Source organism: Gobius niger (assembly GCF_951799975.1).
Source record: "Gobius niger genome assembly, chromosome: 11".
Classification (NCBI taxonomy): domain Eukaryota; kingdom Metazoa; phylum Chordata; class Actinopteri; order Gobiiformes; family Gobiidae; genus Gobius; species Gobius niger.
In genome coordinates, this window is record NC_136862.1 from 8,294,212 (window position 1) to 8,315,696 (window position 21,485).

The window sequence follows — 21,485 nt, forward strand, 5'->3', positions numbered from 1 at the left end:
GTGACGGTCGCACATTGTTGTCGTGTCCTTGGGCAAGACACTTCCCCCGCCTTGCCCCCAGTGTCTGCGTACACTGTTGTGTGAATAAAAGATTGAATTGGTGAGTGGTTCCTTGATGTAAAGTGCTTTAAGTGCCTAATATAGGTGGAAAAGCAGTATGCATCTATCACACATATACTGTAATTGTGATATTAAAGGCCCGTTACCTGATATTTCTGAAGCTACAAATATGTTAGGAGGATTAGGAATGAGTTTGAATCACAACCAACTTGTTAATTTAGTGGCTTCTTCTTTCATTATTTGTAATAATATAAAATGATATGACATTGTTAAATCAGGTTCCACTACAAATTGTTTTACTTTTTTAATTGAAAGCTAGCTAATGAGCTCAAGACATTTGGGACCTACACATTTCTGCTTTTGAAACTGAAGACCACCAAGAGCCCCTCCACATCTGCAGCACAGTGGAAACAAAAAAGAGACAACGAAGAGGTATCCGGGCAAGACTCGCAGCTAAGCCACACAAGCCTCTATCCGACTATTGTTCTGGCTAATGGACGTTCACTGGAGAATAAAACAGATGAACGGCTAAGCTCTTCCCAGGAGATGGTGAAAGACTGTTGTGGCGCCGAGGGAGCTGTTCAGGAGGAAGAACAAGGAGGAGGAGGAGGAGCTGACCAGTGCAGGACACCACGGTCTGAAACAGGGACAAACCGAGGAGGCGCTGCACCGTTTCAGAGGATCAGAGGAAACTGAAGGCAGCCAGTCAGGTTTCCTCCGGGTGCTACAGTTCCCTGATCTCAAAGAACATGCTGGTCAGGTTGGCCCACAGTGGTGGCACGGCTCAGTCGCATCGGCTCAGGATTAACAACTAAACAAATAAAGCTCTCAGTATCAGTATTAGTATAAGAATCAGTACTTTTACTTAAGAATTTGGGCTGGGTACCGTTATGGAAAAAAAGTTGAGCTAATACTGGCATCAGAATGAAAAGATTTTTCTTTCCTTTTATAATGCATTAATAATAATAATGCATTGGTTTTATATAGCGCTTTTCTGGACACTCAAAGACGCTTTACATTGCACTATTCATTCACTCCATACTCGGTGGTGGTAAGCTACTATTGTAGCCACAGCTGCCCTGGGGTAGACTGACGGAAGCGAGGCAACCAGTCTGCGCCATCGGCCCCTCCGACCACCACCACTCACTCATTCACGCATTACATTCGCTAGGCTTCCTGGTGTTCCTAAACGGTCTCCCATCCAAGTACCGACCAGGCCGTTCCCTGCTTAGCTTCCAAGGTCTGACGGGATTGGGCATAGCATAGGCGGTATGGCCACATTATATATTTTATATTTAAAAAAAAGAATGTTTTATGCCTGTTAGGTCCAAAAAAATAAGCACATCTTATATGGAATACGTTAATATTGTTGTTCTGTTTTATGGTTCTTGTTGCCAAATGTTTTAGTACAGGTATAAAAAAATAACAAGCATCGATTAAGTACTGCTATCTAAAAAGAAAAATAAATTACAGTACCCAGCCCTGTTAAGTAAGTCTAGTTCTTTTGACATCACAGATTCAAAGGTGGGTATATATATTTATTTTTGACACCCAATCTTTACACAGTTTCAGTTAACAGAAACGTTCCCTAAATAGTTTTTGTTATATATATTTTTTAATTGCGTAGCTTCAGGGTTCTTTTAGCAAATGAAGGACTGGACTGTGAATTTGTAGAGCTGAACGACTGTTTCATGTGGAGCTGTATTCAGTTTTTTTCCTTTATTACACTGGTATGATTAGAGGAAGCTGCTACTCCCCTCACTTGGCCTGGCCCCAGCATACATTCATCACATTTTGGCAGATTACTACAGTATTAACAGCAGGTTTCCCCTTAAAAAAAAAACTGTTCCGTGTCAGTCATTGGACACTGGATTTGCCGATGCCACGCTGGATTACGAAACAGCCCGCGGAAGCGCCAAAGAGGATTGAAAGGTTGAGGGATTCTAATCAACAAGATTCTAGAGTAAACATGTCTTGTGATAATCTGAAAGAGATTATTTTGTATCGCAGCGGTTATGGCCGGTATATTACTCAGATGAGAGCCATGTTAGCCACTGATTTTATTTTTTTTTGTATATAAAAATAACAACAGGCACCTTAATGAAAACGATTCTCGAGGTGACCAATAGGAGGAGCAAACTAAGCCCAAATGCCTGATGACATCAACATGAAACGACCAGTAATATTGAATTATGCTGTTTTTACTTAGGGAGACTGGGTATGGTTGTAACACTTTTTGCTTCAGCACCTGTAACTCACTGAATTTCTGAGCTAGAGTTCTCAAACCTTCATACAAAGTACCCACATTTGTTAACTACAGATGGCACCAATACAAGCCCCTGCAAGAATATCACAGACCTCGTGAGTTAATGTCAAATACAGGGTATTCCTTTGTTAACCTACTCCACTACCGGGGATGATGGGGTAAGTTGTAATAGTTAGATAAAAGAAATAAAAACAGAGATAAGATAAACCTTTATTGACTCACAAAGGAGAAATTCACTTGTTACAGTCGGCGTTCAAGAAGATAACTCAGAGTTAATAAAGAGGCCACGTCATGTGCTTCAAAAGAAGGTTTAGTGAAATCAAATAATGATATCTCTCTCTCTCTCTATCTATCCTGTCATGTGCTTAACCTCAGGTGCAGTCAGTCCATAATACAGGTCCTGCTGCCTGAGTCAAATAGCCGACACTTCCTCCTGCACCTCAGAGAATACTTGATGATTTGTTGATGCTCCAATAACCAACACTGGGAAGATCACAGGAGCCCTGTTCTCTTAGCTTCTGCAGTGTTTTACAGTATCTGCCCATGCGTCCTTGCAACTGATCTGACTGACTTGCCCTTGTTTGTGACCTCACCAGATTTTTTTTTTTTTTAACATTTGAAGGCACTCCTCTGTCAGTCTTTCTTTTCCACTGCCAAGGCATTTTGTAAAAGTATTAAAATCAAGAAAGTGTCATTGGTTGCATGTAAGGGGATGGTTATGTTAGAACCCACCCCTGTCAGCCATTGTTTAGTTAGCTGTATGAGCAAACTGCTTTGAGATTAGCAAGGGAAACCACAATTTAATCTCATGTAAGTCATATGGTTTTAGGTGCAATAGCATAAGCTCTAAACAAAATATAGTAAAAGAATCTGCATGCACCTGTTTACAGCCTTGACAACCACCATGTGGGATCAGGGAGGAAGTGGGTAAACAGTGATATGATCATTAGACCCATGAGTGGTGAAATTGGTGGTGTTTACAACTCTCCCCATGTTACAACCATACCCGGTCTCCCCTACAACCTTTAAGTCACAAAAGAAGATGTTGCTCATTTTCAAACCATTAAACTGCTGCCTCAACTTATTCTAGCTCTCACAATACCCCCCAAACTTGCTGATTATTCATAATGTGCACCTTCACAGCTTTGTAAGACAGAGAATCAAAATATGGTGGACCACAATGCACTGATTAGGATTATTGCTTCCATGTTAATAGTGTAACATGAAGCCCTGAAAGAAAAGTTCAATAAACTTTTTGAGAGACTTGATTGTCTGGATAAAGAGACAATACAAATGTTCATCAGTGGACCCATCCCAAACATCGATGGGAGAATAAACAAATTCTCCCGGCTATTTCAGTTGAATACATGGCTGTCCAACGTCTGTGAGCCGAGAGGACTGTATTTCATAGAGAACTTTAATCTGTTCTGGCAACGTGATGACCTGTTTAGAGGAAATGGGCCTCACTTGAGCAGAGGTGGAGTGAGACGACTGACGGAAAATCTCCTCCACGCTCTGCAAAATCAGAGGAGGCCTGAGCTACAAGGGAGAGCCGAGAGGAGCATGAGAAGAGCTCCTGGCTCAGCAGCAAAGGCCTCAACTGCACCACCAATAAATGATACAGTCGCAGCTGCGTCATCTGCACCTGCAGTAAAGGACTCAGCTGCAGTAATGGTTTCAGCCATAGCAGCACCACCTGCACCTATGGAATCAGCCACATTTAAGGATTCAGCCACAGCAGCACCATCTGCACCTATAGACTCAGCAGCAGTTAAGGATTTAGCTGCACCAGCACCACCCGCATCTCCAGAAAGCGTTTCAACAATAGCAGCATCACCACCTGCATCTCCGGGGAAAAGCTCAGCTTCAGCACCACCTGCACCTATATCAAACGATTCAGCCGAAGGAGCACTTTCTCTTACTCCACCACAGGCCTTGAGCCCGACTACTACATCTACACCCTCCAGAGACTTTTCTGAATTGTTCCCATCCCCAGAGTCACCTATGGGATTTTCCAACCATCTTGAAAACTTGATCAAACATGGGACTAAAATGACTCCCCTCACTCCAATTGCGTCAAGACCAAGGCTTCCATCCCCAAAGAAGCATCATGCCCCTCTCCCACCTCTGCCTTTTTCACAAACCAAGGTCTCCCCAGCTCGGCCCCCACCACCGGCGCCCACAGCTGTTATCTCCAGCAGCTTCACTGCTGCTGTCTAGGACATTAGGGGCCTCTGCGTTGCTACCATACATAGCAAACTCAAAACCAACCAGAGGTCCATAGAGGGTGTGTGTTCTTACAAGACAATTAATACTGTCAAACAACATAGATTAGATAAGAGAGGGACAGTCAGACCGTCCAATCAAAGAAATCTAATCCATGTCCCCTGCAAAAAGATTCCACCCACTCAAACACAGATAAATCTCAAACATGCTGTACTCAATGTCAGATCGCTAAAAAACAAGTCCTTTTTAATAAATAGTTTTATTTCCTCTCATAATCTAGATTTTATGTTTTTAACTGAAACATGGCTAGACAAAAACACTGGTAATGCAGTTTTGATTGAGTGTAGTCCATCTCACTTCAATTTTGTGTCTGAAACACGCCAAAACCAGAGGGGTGGGGGTGTTTGTGCCATATTCAAGGACAATTTACTCCTGCAAAAATTGTCATTTGGGGTTTTTCCATCGTTTGAGTATGTGTCATTCAAAATTGAGATAAAACAATCTTCCATACTTTATATGACTATTTACAAACCACCACAGAACTGTTTTATTGAAGATTTTACTCAATTACTGTCATTTATATGCATTGATTTCGATTGTTTAGTCATTTCAGGTGATTTTAATGTGCATGTGGATGTGACCAACGACAGGCATGCAAAAGAACTCAGTGCTGTCCTTGAAATGTTTGGTTTAACTCAGCACGTGAGTGAGGCGACTCACAACAAAGGCCACACTCTAGATCTAGTTATTACAAAAGGTGTTAATATATCAAATGTGAATGTTGTTAATGTTGCATTATCTGATCATTTTTGTGTCTTCTTTGACCTGTGTGTTACACCTAAACCAGTGGTCGGGCCTGGAGTTATTCAAAGAAGACACATAAATGATAAAACGAAGACACAGTTTATGGAGATGATCAGATTTGAAAATGCCCCATGTTCAAATGTTGATAATCTGTTGGACTCTTACACATCAAGGGTCTTAAATGTTTTGGATACTATTGCTCCTGTCAAGGTTAAAATGGTTAACAATAGGCAAAAGGCACCTTGGAGAAGTGAAGTTTCGGTCAGGGCACAGAAAAGGGAGTGCCGAAAAGCCGAACGGAAATGGCGCAAGTCAAAGCTCCAGGTTCATTTTGAGGTTTACAAAGAAGTGCTTTGTGTGTTCAACCAGATTTTGCGTGGAGCAAGGGAGAAGTACTTCTCTAAAATCATTGCAAACTGCAGAAACAATTCTCGTGTTCTGTTTTCCACAGTAAACAGATTAACTAACCCTCCAGTTTCACTGCCCCTAGAACTAATCTCGACATCTAAGTGTAATGAGTTTGCAATATTTTTCTATGACAAAGTCCAAAGCATTAAAAATGCCATAAATTCCACAACACAAAAAGAAACTCTGCCACCAGATAAACACCTTGAGCTGACACATTTCACACCTGTTACTGACAAAACAATCGAAGAGGTTATCTCTGGTCTGAGTTCATGTACATGCTGCCTTGATGAATTACCCACTAGATTTCTGAAGTCTGTGCTGACCAGCTTGTTACCACAACTTGCTCAGTTAGTTAACATCTCACTCCAGACTGGAGCATTTCCAAAGGCCTTGAAAACAGCAGTCATTAAGCCTCTTCTAAAAAAGAGCAGCCTTGATGCCAAGGTAATGAACAACTACCGGCCCATATCAAACCTGCCATTCTTAGGAAAAGTCCTAGAGAAAGTAGTATATCAGCAGCTCACTTACTTTCTCCTGTCTAACAATGTGTTTGATACTTTCCAGTCAGGCTTTAGGCCCCACCACAGCACTGAGACAGCTCTGATCAAGGTGACAAATGATATCCGCATGAACACCAACGCAGGTAAGGTCTCAGTCTTAGTTCTGCTGGACCTGAGCGCTGCCTTTGACACAGTGGACCACGGGATCTTACTTCACAGGCTAGAAAACTGGGTGGGAATCTCTGGTACTGCTCTAAACTGGTTTAAGTCCTATCTCGAGGACAGGACGTACTTTGTTGAAATTGGCAACTGTGTCTCAGACAAAATTGCTATGACCTGTGGAGTCCCCCAGGGGTCAATCTTGGGACCCCTCTTATTCAACTTGTACATGCTTCCATTGGGTCAGCTAATAAACAGCAACAATGTGTCGTACCACAACTATGCAGATGACACTCAAATCTACGTGTCACTGACGGCTGGTGAACATGGGCCTGTAGATACTCTCTGTCACTGCATCCAACAGATCAGTTTGTGGATGCAAAACAACTTTCTCCAACTAAACTCAGACAAAACTGAGATCATTGTTTTTGGCCCACAGGCACAAAGACAAAGTGTTGTCAGTCACCTTGAGTCTCTCTCTCTAAAACCAAAAAATCAGGTTAGAAATCTAGGAGTAATCATGGACTCAGACCTGAACTTAAACAGCCACATCAAAGCAATAACATCAGCAGCTTTTTACCATCTGAAAAACATTGCTAAGATCAGAGGAATAGTGTCAAAACCAGACTTAGAGAGACTTATCCATGCATTTGTCTCCAGCAGGTTAGACTACTGTAACGGCCTACTCACTGGCCTCTCTAAACAAGCTATCAGACAGCTACAGTACATCCAGAACGCTGCTGCTCGAGTCCTGACAAGAACCAGGAAATATGACCATATTAGTCCAGTGCTCCGGTCTCTGCACTGGCTTCCTGTCACTCAGAGAATAGACTTTAAAACAGCTCTGCTCGTGTACAAGTCTTTTCATGGTTTAGCTCCAAAGTACATCTCTGACATGTTACAGCCGTATGAACCATCTCGGGCCCTGAGAACTTCAGGGAGGGGCCTCCTGGTGGTTCCCAGAGTCAATAATAAACACGGTGAGGCTGCGTTTCAGTTTCATGCAGCTAAAATCTGGAACAGTCTTCACGAGGATGTGAGACAAGCCTCAACTCTGACAATGTTCAAATCCAGGCTGAAAACAGTTCTTTTTACCAATGCATATGACTGAAAGTATTTTATCTGCACTCTCGCCTTTTACTGTAATTGATTAATTTTATGTTGATGTTTTTATTGATTCTATTTGTTTTCAACTGTGAAGCACTTTGAATTGCCTTGTGTATGAATTGTGCTCTACAAATAAACTTGCCTTGCCTTGCCTTAAAAACAACAGAGCTTTATTTAGGCTTTTGTGATACAGGCAGAGATGGGCAATATATCATCCACAACAGGGGTTCCCAAACCTTTTTGACTGGGACCCCAAAATTGACATAAACAACTCAGAACCACCATTGTATAAAGTTATTGACTCTTAAACTACTTTAGGGAAGAAAAACATGTTATAATCAAGCTAATATGTATCTAAACTGTTTATTGAATTAAATTTAAATTGAATGGATTTCACTAATTATAGGCTGTTACACTAAAAACATGCTACAAAAAGTGGCAATTTTCTGTTTGTTTCATCTTGAAATCATTTGGGGACCCCCACCCAAGGCCTTTGCAACCCCCCGAGGGGTCCCGACCCCCACTTTGGGAATCACCGGTCTACAAGATAATATCAAAAATTGGGAAAAAATGTTAATGTTTTCGGGCCTTTTATATGTGTTCAGGACAGAGGTCAGAGATGTAATTTTTGTTATTATAGTCCAGCCCTAGACACAGGCCACTGGCAGTAAAAGACATTTATGGCATTCCTTGAAAACAACAATTGGTAGTTTCTGGGTTCTGAGGTTTAAGAAAAGTGGAGTGGAATGGAGCTTAAGTGGAGTGAAATTGGATATTTAGATAGACTAGACAAAGGCAGACACTCATCTGCTGCACAGTGAGAGGAGAAACAGTTTCCGAAACAGTCTACAGAACAATGACAGAATTAGAACAGGTTTTGTGGCCGTTGTCAGTGAAGGTTCATCCGTAAACTGGGTGATGCTGGAGTGGTTGAAATGTGCAGTGGAGGCAATCCGAGCACTGACATGACTTGATCCCTGAAGATACGGACAAACAAGCAGGATTAATGAAACATGCACATGGAAGAAAATAACAGAACAAATCCTCAAGTGTTTGTTTTAAATGAGAAGGCAACATAATGGAATAAAGCACTTAAAATATAGTTATTATATTGTAATATGATGGTGGATGGAGCATGATATAGCTCAACAGCCGAACTTGGTGCCTCAATTACACTTCACCAGTGTGGAATGAACGCTATCTGGGTCCATTTTGGAATAAGACCATTTCAAAAGCAAGCAAAAAAAAAAAAAAAAAAGCGTGTTTGTTTGATGTGCAACGAGCGTGATGTGATTCGGAAGTTGCGTAAAGTGGTCAGAAGCACTGAAGTGTGGAACAGATGTGCAAAATACAAAGTCTGCTGAGTAATTGGGTCATAACACATTTGGCATTTCTAGGTTGGCACAACAAAAAGAACTTTGTGAAGCACTGGCCTGCGCATCGAATTGACCTCATGTTTTGAATACCACAAACGCCCAGGCCATTGCGTAACGGCGCGACCTCGATGAATCCACAGATGGTTAGCTGAGACTGAAATCCAGCGCCGCGAATATGAATAAATGACAACGCGTCTGTCGAAAAAGTCTCGGGTTTGAGCAAAAGCTGGGGAGGGTTTTACATTTTCTATGAGTTTAAAAAGGGATTCAAAGACACTTAAAGATTCAGACACTTTCTGTTTTTCGGAGAGTTCGTGCATGGGGTGTATGCAAGACCACCGCATGAATCATATGCTCAAACGCAAAGTCAGGGGGCACAAGGAGAGCATCAGTGGATTGTCCTGCAGCAAAGAAGCCAGAATAAAGACATGTAAATGAACAAACGAATACGGAATATGCAATTCTGCCTCTTCCTGTGCCACTTATGCGAAATTAAAATAATATTCACCTGAGGCATTTTCCTTTCAAATGAAGTAGTAATCACAAAAACATTCAATCCTACCATGTGTGGTCCATCTGTAGCAGAAATAATGACAATCACAAGGTTACATGGCTCCATCTAGTGGTACAAAAGTGGTAGAACAGGGGGAGAGAAGGCTGAACAATGGCGTGTGAAAACTTGCAGAAGAAAGACAAAGGAAAAATCCGAATGAGTTTGTCACCAGTGAGAACAATTTCATGGCGACAGAATCGCACACCTGACTGAACTTTACCACAGCTCCAAACATTTCTCTTCATTTCACACATGGGAGACGCACAAAAGACAAGCAAATAATTAAATAAAGGTGATCAGAGGTTTAATTATGTCGCTGCTCCGACTCGTCAGCTTTTTTTTTGGGTAAGAACCTCGAAAAACATGGCCTGTATCGCTGCTTTGAAAACATAAAATCAGCCTTAAGGTCACCCAAATCAAACTCCGTGTGGATATGTCCAAAACAATATAGGGCCATGGACGAGTCCAGACTAAACCAATTTCCTCCACTGATTAAAATAGTGCAGTGGATCATGTCTTTAATTAAAGCCAACATTAGCCTCTGAGTAAAGTTCAGTATGCAAATGGGATTCCGGATGAGTTTAATCAAAGGAGAAAAAGCCGCATCTATTTATTTTTTAATATAAATTAGAGCTCTTTTGAAAGTAAATTACGATATGCAAATAGATTGAGCTGATGTTTAAATAATTGAGGAGTTTTTGAGCAAAAACAAACTTACTTACTTTTGGATTTGTGTTGCTCTACAGGTGACATTTTCAAAGTAAAAACCATGTGGATTAGATGAAGGAAGCGCCACTCAATATTTTTACAGCACTAAAAAAGGTCTAACCCCCCACACTTCTACACAAAGAGAAAATTAGTCATGGATTCTTTTCAAAGGTTCTGTTTTTGCAAACAAAAACTTCTTTTGTCCTATTGACTATTTAAAACTCTACAAATCATACTAATTCATATTCAGCAGCCCACATATAAAACGTCATAGACACAATATTTTCTTAAAACAAGTAAGTGGATGGCGCGCGATGTTTTTATTCACTTTTTTAATGACTTTTTACATTTTTCATGACTCTTTTGCAGAGTGTTTGTGGATGTTCCAGTGATGGTGTTCCCTTAAAATGTAAAATGTGCAACATGCCTAATTCCCACAGCTGTGAACGAGACCCTGGCTCAAGATCTGAAGATAAGTCCCTAGGTAAAGTCTCCTAAAATTGAAGGACCTGTTGCAGAGGAGGATTTTATCAGTGTTCATTTTAAATGTCATGCTCTTTGTGGTGCTAAACCAGGTATCAAAAAGAGGCTGCCAATCTCAAATCGCCAACAACCACTTCCTCACACACTACATTCACCCATAGACTTGATATGGATAGACCTCTCGTTGTGATCACTCCTCCCAATTCACATTAATTACTCCATTCAAGAGAGAATGATGGCTGCTCAATCTCCTTCCACAGAGCATGTTCCATAAAAGACTACAAAAAGGTGGGAAACTCCACCCCCGTGAGGCGGACTAAGCAGCAACAATCCTCCACTGTGCTCCAAGGCAATCGTAATCGTTGTTACGGGAATCAACTGTTTTTTCAGAAACAATAAAAGTTTTTAGAGCCAGGCTTTTAAGTTGTTTTTGAGAAGTGTAAAGTCCATTGGTTTCTATGCAATATTGAATCCTCTGGAGTCACCCTTGGCCATTAGAGGGTGGTATAGATACAGACGGCATCTCGTCATACAACAGGCGTGGCCTCACCGAGGGGGAAGGAAGTATGTTTTGAGAAACACAATTTTTCACTCTTTTTAGCTGTTTTCTGGCAAAATGTGTGTTTATCACACACAAATAAAGCCAAGTCTAAATCGGGTCCACATGGATGTTTTTTCCACAGCAGATTGTTCAGTAGAAGCGAAAAAACGGCAGTCGTAGCAAGCGTTAGCATGTAGCATGATTAGCACGATAGCATGATTGCACGTTATTTTTTGTATTTATGGGCTGTTGAACCACTTTGCTCCTCTCCATGTCTTTGTATCTTTATTGGGTAGAAAACTATATTCATAATTCAGCATTTGTTAAAGCAGTTTTGGAGTCATTATAGAAAGTTTAGATTTTTCTTCTCTTTGTTTTCCCCCTCAACTGCTTCAAACATGACCATATATGGGAGATTCCAGAGTCTGTATCTATCGCAGCAATGTCAGCCCTCCACCCCCATCCGCTGTCCTTACCCACTGCATTCACCAGAGGCAGTGGGTGAAGTGTCTTGCCCTAGGACACAATGACAGTCTGTGCCAGATGGAGCCAGGATTCAACAGTTGACCTACACTCTAGGTATCGTGGCCACAGTGAGTCCCAATACACAAAACAGAAAAGAAAATCAAAGACAATCAAATGTCAAAACACAGAAGCAAAATAACTTACGTCTTTGGCAAAGTTCTGTCCCAGGTCGACGAAGTGTTGCCTCTTTTCCTTCCACCTTATCTACTTTTAATAACCTCCAAATAGATTGTGCAGTCCTTAATGAGACGTCGCCATTCTTGCCAGGAGGAATGAAACGGCGTATAGATTTGTTACAAACGATCAATTACCCCGAGTGATGGCTTATTGTTTCAGAGTTCGTCTTCATAAAGCTGGGCATTAGTCTCCATCAATATGCCATAAGCGCCGCGTCGCACATTTCTCTGCCTGTATGCAAATGCAGCCAAGCTCAGACTTCCCCTGGCTAATGCGAGTATTACAGATAGGAGAATCACTTGGCCCAGGCATTTTCCAAGCTGTTCTCCTGTCTAATAATGAAATACGTGTCCAAGATGACTGCCTACTCAAACAGCCTGCACGGGGAGCGGGAACATGGTGCAACTCTGGTAAATATTTTGCTGAGTGGAGGAGCACGTTGGGTAAATATAATTGGACAGATTAAAACGATGGGCAGTGCACAGTTGTGTGGGCTCCCAAAAGGTTCAATGGGTTGGGGCATTAAACTATGAAGACTAAAAAAAGGAAAAAGGATAGCATACATTATCGTAATGTGATATAGTAGTGCAGCGGTTAGTGCTCGAGCTTCACAGGTAGAAGGTCCAGGTTCGATTCTCACCTGGAGGAGGCCTTTCTGTGTGGAGCTTGCATGTTCTCCTCGTGTCTTTGCAGATTTACTCCCAGTATTGAAACCATGTGCAATAGGCCAGGATGAATGATGTGTGTGTGTGAATGCATGGTAGAGGTCAGAGGAAAACTGAACACCACCGAGTGTGGGGTAAATGTACAATAAGCCGAATGCCATCTCGGGTCGCCCGTTGCATTATGGGTAATGGAATTTCTTTTGGCTACCAAACAGTATTGATAATTAGCGTAAAGCAACGAAGAAAGCAATGATTTGGACCGTAATTTGATGGATGGAAACGTACCCAATATATTTAACATCAACACTGTTTTGAAACTTTTCCCTGTGATTCTAAGATGAATTTAAATGATTTAAAAAGTGACAAAAAAAAAAAAAAGTGAATGTCGGGCTGATCCCAGGTCCTGTCATTCCCCTGTCCGCTATGGTCCGCTCCTGCCTACGGAGCCGCCATCCTGACTTTTCCCTCGCTTTCAAGATATTGACAACATAAATATTTGCAAAAAATGTCACTTGAGACTTATAGCCTTTAAACCAATGCCCGTAAGCCTTATAATTCACGGTTATGGCTCAGTATACTTCAGTGTTCATGCTCCGCTACTTGAACTCGCTCACACATTTCAATGGCGGTGTGGCATTCGGCTTATTGTCTCATGTAAAGCCCTTTTATAAAGCAATTTCACGTCTATCCAATCTTATACTTGGAATAAGTTACAACTTTAGGCGTAATAATCACATCATTTTCCATGTAATAAATTTAGATTAAATTTAGATTAACACATTTTGCTTTTTAAGGAGACAAATCAGTTGTATCCTATCTTATAATTATTATAGTGTTGCTTTAGAATGAACCATTACTACTCTATGAGCTTCGCTCCGGCTCCGTGGCAGTATAAATACATGCCGCTCGCCGCGTGGTTCGGCCGCAAAGGGCGTTCGGCGTGCGGTCTGAAAGAGGCCTCGACACACGTAGTGCAGCCTTTTACGCATCACCGCCAGTGGACACCGGGATGATGCAGATTAGATCCCCACGCAGCTGCTGCAGCTTCACGGGAAACTTTTGCTCCGCACTGACTAACCGGACTTCAGCTGAACTACAGTCAAACCCACTGTTTTCTCCTGGCACCGGTCAATCCAATACCTGTCAAAACTTCCCTCTGTCCGTGCGCCGCGCTTTGGATAAGTCATTAAAACCAACGCACACCAAGACGCCATGAAACGCAGTTTCATCACATTTCTATAGAGAGGTGACGTGCTCCGTGGTGGGAAACACAGGTTTTAAGCCTTCTGCAGGGACACAGACAATGCTATGGACTGTAACTAACGGAGACTGCTCTGAACTTTGTTGAAAGTTATGAGAGACGCAGCGGAAAAAGACAAACCATCGTCAGAACTCCACCCTGGGAAGGTAAGCTTTCCGTCGCCAACTCGCTGTTAACCTGCAAAAAAGAGCCACGTTTGCTCTCTCTCAACACTAACCTGCGTTTGGCATTTCATGTCTGATAATGTTTTTGATAATGTGTTTAAAGCTGCACGGTTTGAGGAAAGCCTTTGAAGTGTCGTTACGCAGCGTGTTGGCGCTTGGAACATGGTGCACTACGTTGTGGTGCGCGCTCGGCGCTGGCCTTTAAAAAACTCGGGGCTAGTCGGGACCCATGAGGCTCCCCCGGACATCCAGGGGAGTATACTCCCGCTGGAGACTCGGGAGCGGGCAGGGGGGGCGTCGGGAACGGGATTGAAATCCGTGTAGGTCTCTACAATGGGGCGCTGTTTGGTGCTATGGAGCTCCGCTGTCAAGTGCCATGAGGATATGGCCGAGATGGCATGGGGCGCTGTCCCTTGCGCGCTGACTATATTTAAGTATTTTTTTCTCTCTCTTATTGGCTCCCCGTCCTTTCGGCGCCCCTATATAAGGCATATATTGCGTATGCCCTTATTGCGCCACTGGAGGCGCAAAAAGGCAATGCGATTTTCTTTACTTTAAAAAACAACAACCAAATATATAATTTCACATGCCGCTAGAGGGCACTGCAGGCTAATGGAGCAGCAGAAAGAAAGTTTGGAATGAGCGAGAAGCGAAGATAAGAGAGAAGAAAACAAAGCTAAGCACGGGCTAGAAGCTAGATGGCCACAGCTAGAGGAACGAGTTCACAAATGAGATCTTAAACAACTGTTGGGAGAGGCTTGCCCACTGCCCAGGTAGTTGCCAAGGCGGTTGTTTCAGAAGTGACACAGAGGATGAAGACTTCAATGGATTAAGTGATTTGGAGTGAGATGGAGAGTTTGGTATGTTCTTTATCCTATAGTTATTTGAACTGTTTATGTAACTTTTACATACCAGACACCGATTTAGTCCATTGTTTATGCTCCCTGTAGTTAACCGTCAATGTGCGTCTTATACTCCGGAGCGACGTATGTATGTTTTTTTTTCCTTCATCATATTCTGGCTGGTGCGTAAGACGGCACAACGTCATGAACCACGTGACAATCCGGAACAACGGGTTAGAAAGGCAGTTCCTTGTTGACTATAATGCAGCTTTGAGGCTTCGTAGCTTTTGTATTTTATGCTTTATACAACTAAACATAGAAATATAAATACCTGGATTGCCGTCTTCATCAATCACCTTATTCCGCCCCGCCCACTTTTGCCTCTTTTTGCCTTGTCTCGGCACTTCCGTTGTATTGACACTTCCGGTCTAGTGAAGCCCGTTCATTTAAATGGAGATTGATGTGTGTAAAATGTCCAATGTTCATTTGCTCCAACAGAGTCAACCCTGCACCGTTTCTCTGATTTTATGTGGACAGTCCCATGTTAACAGATAGGATAAAAGGGGGCACAATTCTGGCGGCGACCACACAAACTTCCGGAATAAGGTAAATATAGTTCACAATATGGTCCGGGACTATTATATGTAGTGATTGAAGAATTAGCCGTTTAGGGTCCGGCTACAGTGTTATTGCATTCGCCTACAAACCCAAAGATTGGTAATTTAATCCCCGGTAAGACCAATACGTCCTTGTACAAGACACTTCGATCATTGAAGGTAGATCATGTTTCAAACACAGACCGTAAAAAAATAAATGGCGCACCTACCGTTCGACCATTTTGGAAATGACATATTGATTCAAAATGTAATTTCAAAGAAGTATTGATTGGCCTGGGAGTTGCTGTACAGCAAGGCCGTGGGAACCCAGGGTGCTGAGGGCGCTGCAGCACCCCCTGGTGGATAGTTTGCGAACTGCAGGCAATATTAATAAATAGGAAATATGCACAGATATGGTAAATTTTGTCCCTCAGCACCCCCTAACTAAAATATCTTCCCACGGATCTGCTGTACAGCATATTGCATTACTGTACATAGTGGTTTCCACTCCTACTCCGAACAGTTTGCTCAATGTCTCTCCCCACTCTTCGCCCACTGTCATGTCGGCCAGTCAAAAAAAAAAAAAAAGAAAAGAAAAAAGATCATGGTCTTTGTTGGCACCAAAAGTTAATTTTCCATTTCCACTTTAATGACACTCATCAGAGAGTGCATAAATCCTTACTTGTTGTTGTAATATGTTTTTTTTGGGGAATGACATTTGATTAGCGCCTCAAGCATCCCCACGTAGCCCAGTTAATCTGTGTAACTCGATATTTGAACGAGCTGGTTTTAGAGAGTAATTCACTTTCTGATGATGTATTCCCACTTCTTTGCTCTGATTATGTGTTTGGATATGGTAATTTGTCACTCTCTCTCTCTCTCCCAATATTGAGTTCAACTGTTGTTTCCACAGCCTTTTTCCCTCTGTTCCAGTTTATGTTTTCAATTATATTGTTGAAACAGGATACGTATGTGTAAACCAAACATGTCAAAGTCAAACTGGGCCTAAATCAGAATTTGACTTGGTGGTGCTCAGCGGTAATTCAGCTCTTGATAATTAACTACTTAAGTACATAGCTAACTACATAGCTACAATAATTTTCAGGACAATACTATTTGTAATGTTATCTAATTATTTAGACCGTGATTCGGGACAGCACTAAATCTGCATTTGTTGCAAACATTAGTTTTCTTTAAAATATGATCAAAATTCAAACTACATAAATAAAGATTCCAATATTCCCTCTGAGCTACTTTTATGTAACAAAGATGGCAGAAATCTACTTGTGCTTCGAAGACTGGCAGTGCAACAAAAGAAGAGGCGGAGTTCACCCTGGAGAGTTAGTGCCAAAATTATATTTCAACACATTTAGAGAAAATTACTGGAGTTTCTGGTTGCACTTTTTAATACACTTAATTAGTGAATTGTTCACAATGAATCAACAGTTAATTCATCCTTTTTAAGGCTAAATAAGGTGTAGTTATCAAAAACTTTGACCAGGAGCCTTGTACTTGACTGTATTTACCAACATTTTACAGCTTTATACCTTTTGATTTCCCAGGTTGGGATACGCTGCTGTATATAAATGACAGTATCCTAATGTGGCATGTAGCTACTGAAAATCTCATTTCTCTGTCGGAAACAATCTGGATGTCCATCGTCTTCTTGTACCTTGAAACTCTATTTGAAAGGTCAAAGGTCAGGAGGAAGATATCCACATTTTGTGATTTTGAGACCTCTGTGGTTTTCATTTATTCATGCAGCTAACCTTAGCGTATCCAGGTCAGTTGTCCTTGCAATATTGGCATAATATCAGAGTGGACGGACCGTAGACTGAGCAAACGTGTGTCAATGAGGAACTTGTGTTTTAAACCATGTACTGTATGATAGCTAAATACTTTATCACTTTCAGCCAATCTCAGGTATTTATCATGTTCTCTAGTAACTGCTCATGTCAAATCAATGAAAACGGTTGTTTCCCCTTTCCATTCCAGACACTTCACCATCGGGGGGAGATATTTCCCAAAGGTTTATCAATTAATCCATCTCTTTTCATAGCACTTACATCTGTCGGCCTCTTCCTGTCGGTAATGCTTTTGACTGCCTCGTTTTCCTGCGCTCATTTGTTGAGTGAGAATATAGAGCTTGTGGCAATGTAGACACTGTATTGAAGCTTTGACTTTGAGAGTCCTTCCGCGTCAGTTGCCTCTGCGCACCATAAATAAAGCTACTCTTGATGCAAAACCGCCGTGACACTTAAAACAACTCATCTCCCTTTCGGTCCGAGATCCCCTCACTTGGTTTCAGAGTTTGTGCAGTGCAGGGCCGGGCAAAGATGTTTTCAAACCGGAGAAGACCATGGTGCAGATCGTGTCCTAGTTTCAATCATTTCTGAAAAGGCCCACAGGCATCATTAGGGACGGCCGTTTGTTTCCCATACGTCCTATTCTCTTGTAGTTTTCATAAGCTCCCTGTTGCTCCCATGACACGTGTCCACTCATTAGGCCAGGCCATCCACTTCAGCCCGTCGTATCGCTCTACCTCACGCGCCCGCTCGTCTGCCTCAAACTCCGGTAAACCCCAGCGATCGTGGGCAGGTGCACGCTCCGCAAATGGGTCAAGTCCCAACAGCCCGCACTAATTCAGCCATTGTTTTTGCGGAGGAGGCGGGCACACGTGATAGTTCGCAACCATTGCCGAGAGTGCCTTTCATCCTTCACAAACCCAACATCTAATTGGGTTTGGAGCCCCCCCGTTTATCTGATGGGCCCGGACACTCGCTTTTGGCAAATAGATCAGATAAATATGCTTTGTCGGCGAGCAGCAGCAGGGTTAATTTGGCGTTTGGTGAATGTGGGACTGTGATATATGAGTTTGATATCGGAGATTTTTCTTTTTCCCATGATGCATCTTCTCATAAGGACCATGTGTTAACCTGTTACTTGCCGTCCCCTCCATCAGGGGTTAGGTTTAGAGTCAGGGATTAGGGTTATGATTCGGGTTAGGAATGGCAATTGTGATGTAAGTTTTGTTTCACTCTAGGGCTGCAACTACCAATTATTTTTATGGTTAATCGCTTGGCTGCGAATGGTGTATGAACATTTTATTTTTTCCTTTATTTTAATCACATAAGGCTAAAGCGGCGCCGCTTGAGGTCATGTTGATGGAGTTAACTTAAAGTGAGTGTTTTTGGAGGCTTTTTGTGCCAAATTCTGATTTCTGATTGGAAAACACTACAGACCTTAACTTTTTTCATTTTTGATGGAGATACTTTTTTTCCACAAAGTATTTCCATCAAAAATGAAAAATGTTCTTGTCATTTTTGCCCTATTTAAGTCTGTGTTTGCTAGAAAACAACAAGAGTCTGGAACTAGTGGAGAAAATGTGCCCTAAAGTTTTGTAACTTCTGTGCATGGGTCTGCATATTTCTCCCACCTTTTGTCTCTCAGAAAGGAAATGACCATATATGGACTACAGTGTCATCTCGGTCATCTCTTTTGTGTTAGACATGGAAAACGAGCATTGCAATATTTGTGAATAAATAAGGAAACCAGCCACCGCAAAGCTGAAGTTACTTCCTGGAAGTGTCCGGTTCACTCACGGACAAAATGTCATCTTTCCTTTACTCTTAGTTTTACTAACATTAAAACAAAGGGATGGGTATGGGAAAAAAAAACTAGCTAATAATCTCAGCATTGTTTTCTTGTTTTCACCTCAGGGGTCAGACCCTGCTAACCTGGCTAACTCCAGGCTGCTGTGTGCGCTCAAATTATTTCGAACTGCACAACAGCCTGGGGACCATGGCCGAAATCTCCGGTGGATTTGGGAACCAATCACAGAGCGAGGAGGGACGGCAAGACGATGACGCGCTATTCGATATATCGAAGCTTGTAGTTTATTTACGGATAATTAAAAAAAAAGTTTATTTACGGATCCAACGTGACAGCAGCAGACACGATGGTATTTTTTGATCAAGCTTTAGACCTTGTTCTAAATAATTTAGCTCAAAAGTTTACAGCGGGTGCGTCATACGTCATCTCATACGATCATACGATTGGCCATGGCTACGTGCAGACGCATGAGACTTTTTTTTTTTTTTCGTATCGCCCAATAAACGAGTATGGACGATCGTAAACCACACCTCTCCTACGAGAAAATGAATTGGTGGTCCCCAGACTAAATATCACTTGTGATTTTAGTCTGGTGTTAGCCAGGCTAAGACCCTGCAGGTGAACAAGACAATTATAATGTACAGAGACATTTATGTCTATCAAATGCAAAACAAATAAGCAAATAATGATAAAGAAATGAATAAACTAAACTAAATACTAAATAGTCAAAATGTATTGTTCTCAGCAGTGGTTCATGGAGTTTAGCACAACCTGCAAAAGGCTGAGAGTCAAACACGTTCATATTGCAACTGTATATTTTCGCTTCATATAAATTCATTCCAGAGTCCCACCTTCAGATAGCGGCCACTGAAGGTTCTTGTGAGCCTGCTGGGAAAATGTTTAGCATACACAAGTTTAAAATGGTCGTGGATAGAATATTAACTCATGGGTTTGTTTGATGCTTATTGCCAGGAGGACAATGTGTCCTGTACCGAAAATGGCTACAGTCAAAGAAGACGAACTGAAGATGACTTTATCCACAAGTTAGTCCATTTACTTTGTTAATACTCCTGAAATAACCATGAGTAACCTCTGAACAGGTATCATGAGATTGTTTGTATCACAATTCCATTCATACCTTTCTGCAGGACAGTGATGTTAGATTGACATAGGCCAGATCAAGGAGAATTTGAAAGTCTGTGCTCTTAAAATGCATTCTTTCTTACTTTATTGCATCGAAATAAGTTGATATGGCACCAACAATATACAAATAGTGCTGCTTTATCCAAAAGCTACTTCAAAACACTAAAAAACATCAACAAACGGAAAAATGCAATTTTTGCATAAAAAGCCTTATTTCAACATGAAACAACAAATTATCAAAAACTTGTATTCTTGCTCATAATATAATGAAACGTTTCAAATGGATATATATGCTTTTCCTCTATACATGCCGTGTTTCACATTTTTATGAAATTTGTTTTGGAGTTTAGGAAGTGGAGAAATGTCGTGGGATAATAGCCCTTATCATCAACACTACTGTAAGAAAGCCCTTTCAGATTTTACTTTTGGGTATAGTTATTACCATGGATATTTTAATAACAGGTCCACACTGATCAAAATAGGTGGACATTATGGATGTATGTAGCTATAATCTTCTCCAGAGGGGGGCGATCATTCCCAGAGTTCCCAGAGAATACTGTTCGCCTACAGACACAGAAGCTTCTCTCCATCCTCCACAGCCTCCTAATATTTGTATTTTTATACTGCATTGACCTTTTATTGGTGTGAGGAGAAAGTGCAGATACATACCTTGACAATATCAAGTGGGAGTGACACGGTTCTTTAAATGTTTTTGCTCCAAACAAGTCCAGTTTGTAAATATCATTCATATAAGCTGTACTTCAGAAGTACTGCATAGAATTGTACAGTTTTGTCTATGGGGGGAAACATTGTTGCAATCGTTTTTGAAGTCTGAACCTGGCCCGAAGACTCCAAAGAGACTGTGGGATGGGTGTGTGGGAGCACTCATGATTCTGAAGGCTTTAGAAGGTGAGAGGGATGGAGTAAGGGAGAGGGGAAACTGATGACCTTCTCAGCTGCTCTCAGAAGAGGCGTAGTAGAAGTAGAGACGCCAATGTCCTTTTTTGACCAGTGACGTAGTGGTTGTCATGGATAGGTTCTCTGTGATGTGCTGTTGAGAGGAATAATATATGAAAAAGCTAAGATTATTGCCCGTGGGGAAAAATCACATTCTAATCCCATTACATGTCACAGTCTGCTGAGTGACTCTACAATTACCCGCTCCATCTGCCTCTCCTTCACTTTCCAATTGAATACTTGTTACTTTTGAGCTGTGCGTTGCTTTCTTTGGTAATGCAGCGTCCTGCGATTACGTACAAAGGTGTTTCCATCGTGCGCATGCAAGACATGGACGATGCCCTTTAATTTC

The 21,485-nt window shown here is 41.7% G+C and overlaps 1 protein-coding gene across 1 annotated transcript in view; it reads left to right on the forward strand.

The window, feature by feature from the left end:
• The window catches only part of clmpa (CXADR like membrane protein a), a 358,126-nt gene that overhangs the window by 300,139 nt on the left and 36,502 nt on the right, over window positions 1–21,485 (forward strand). The window lies entirely within an intron of this gene.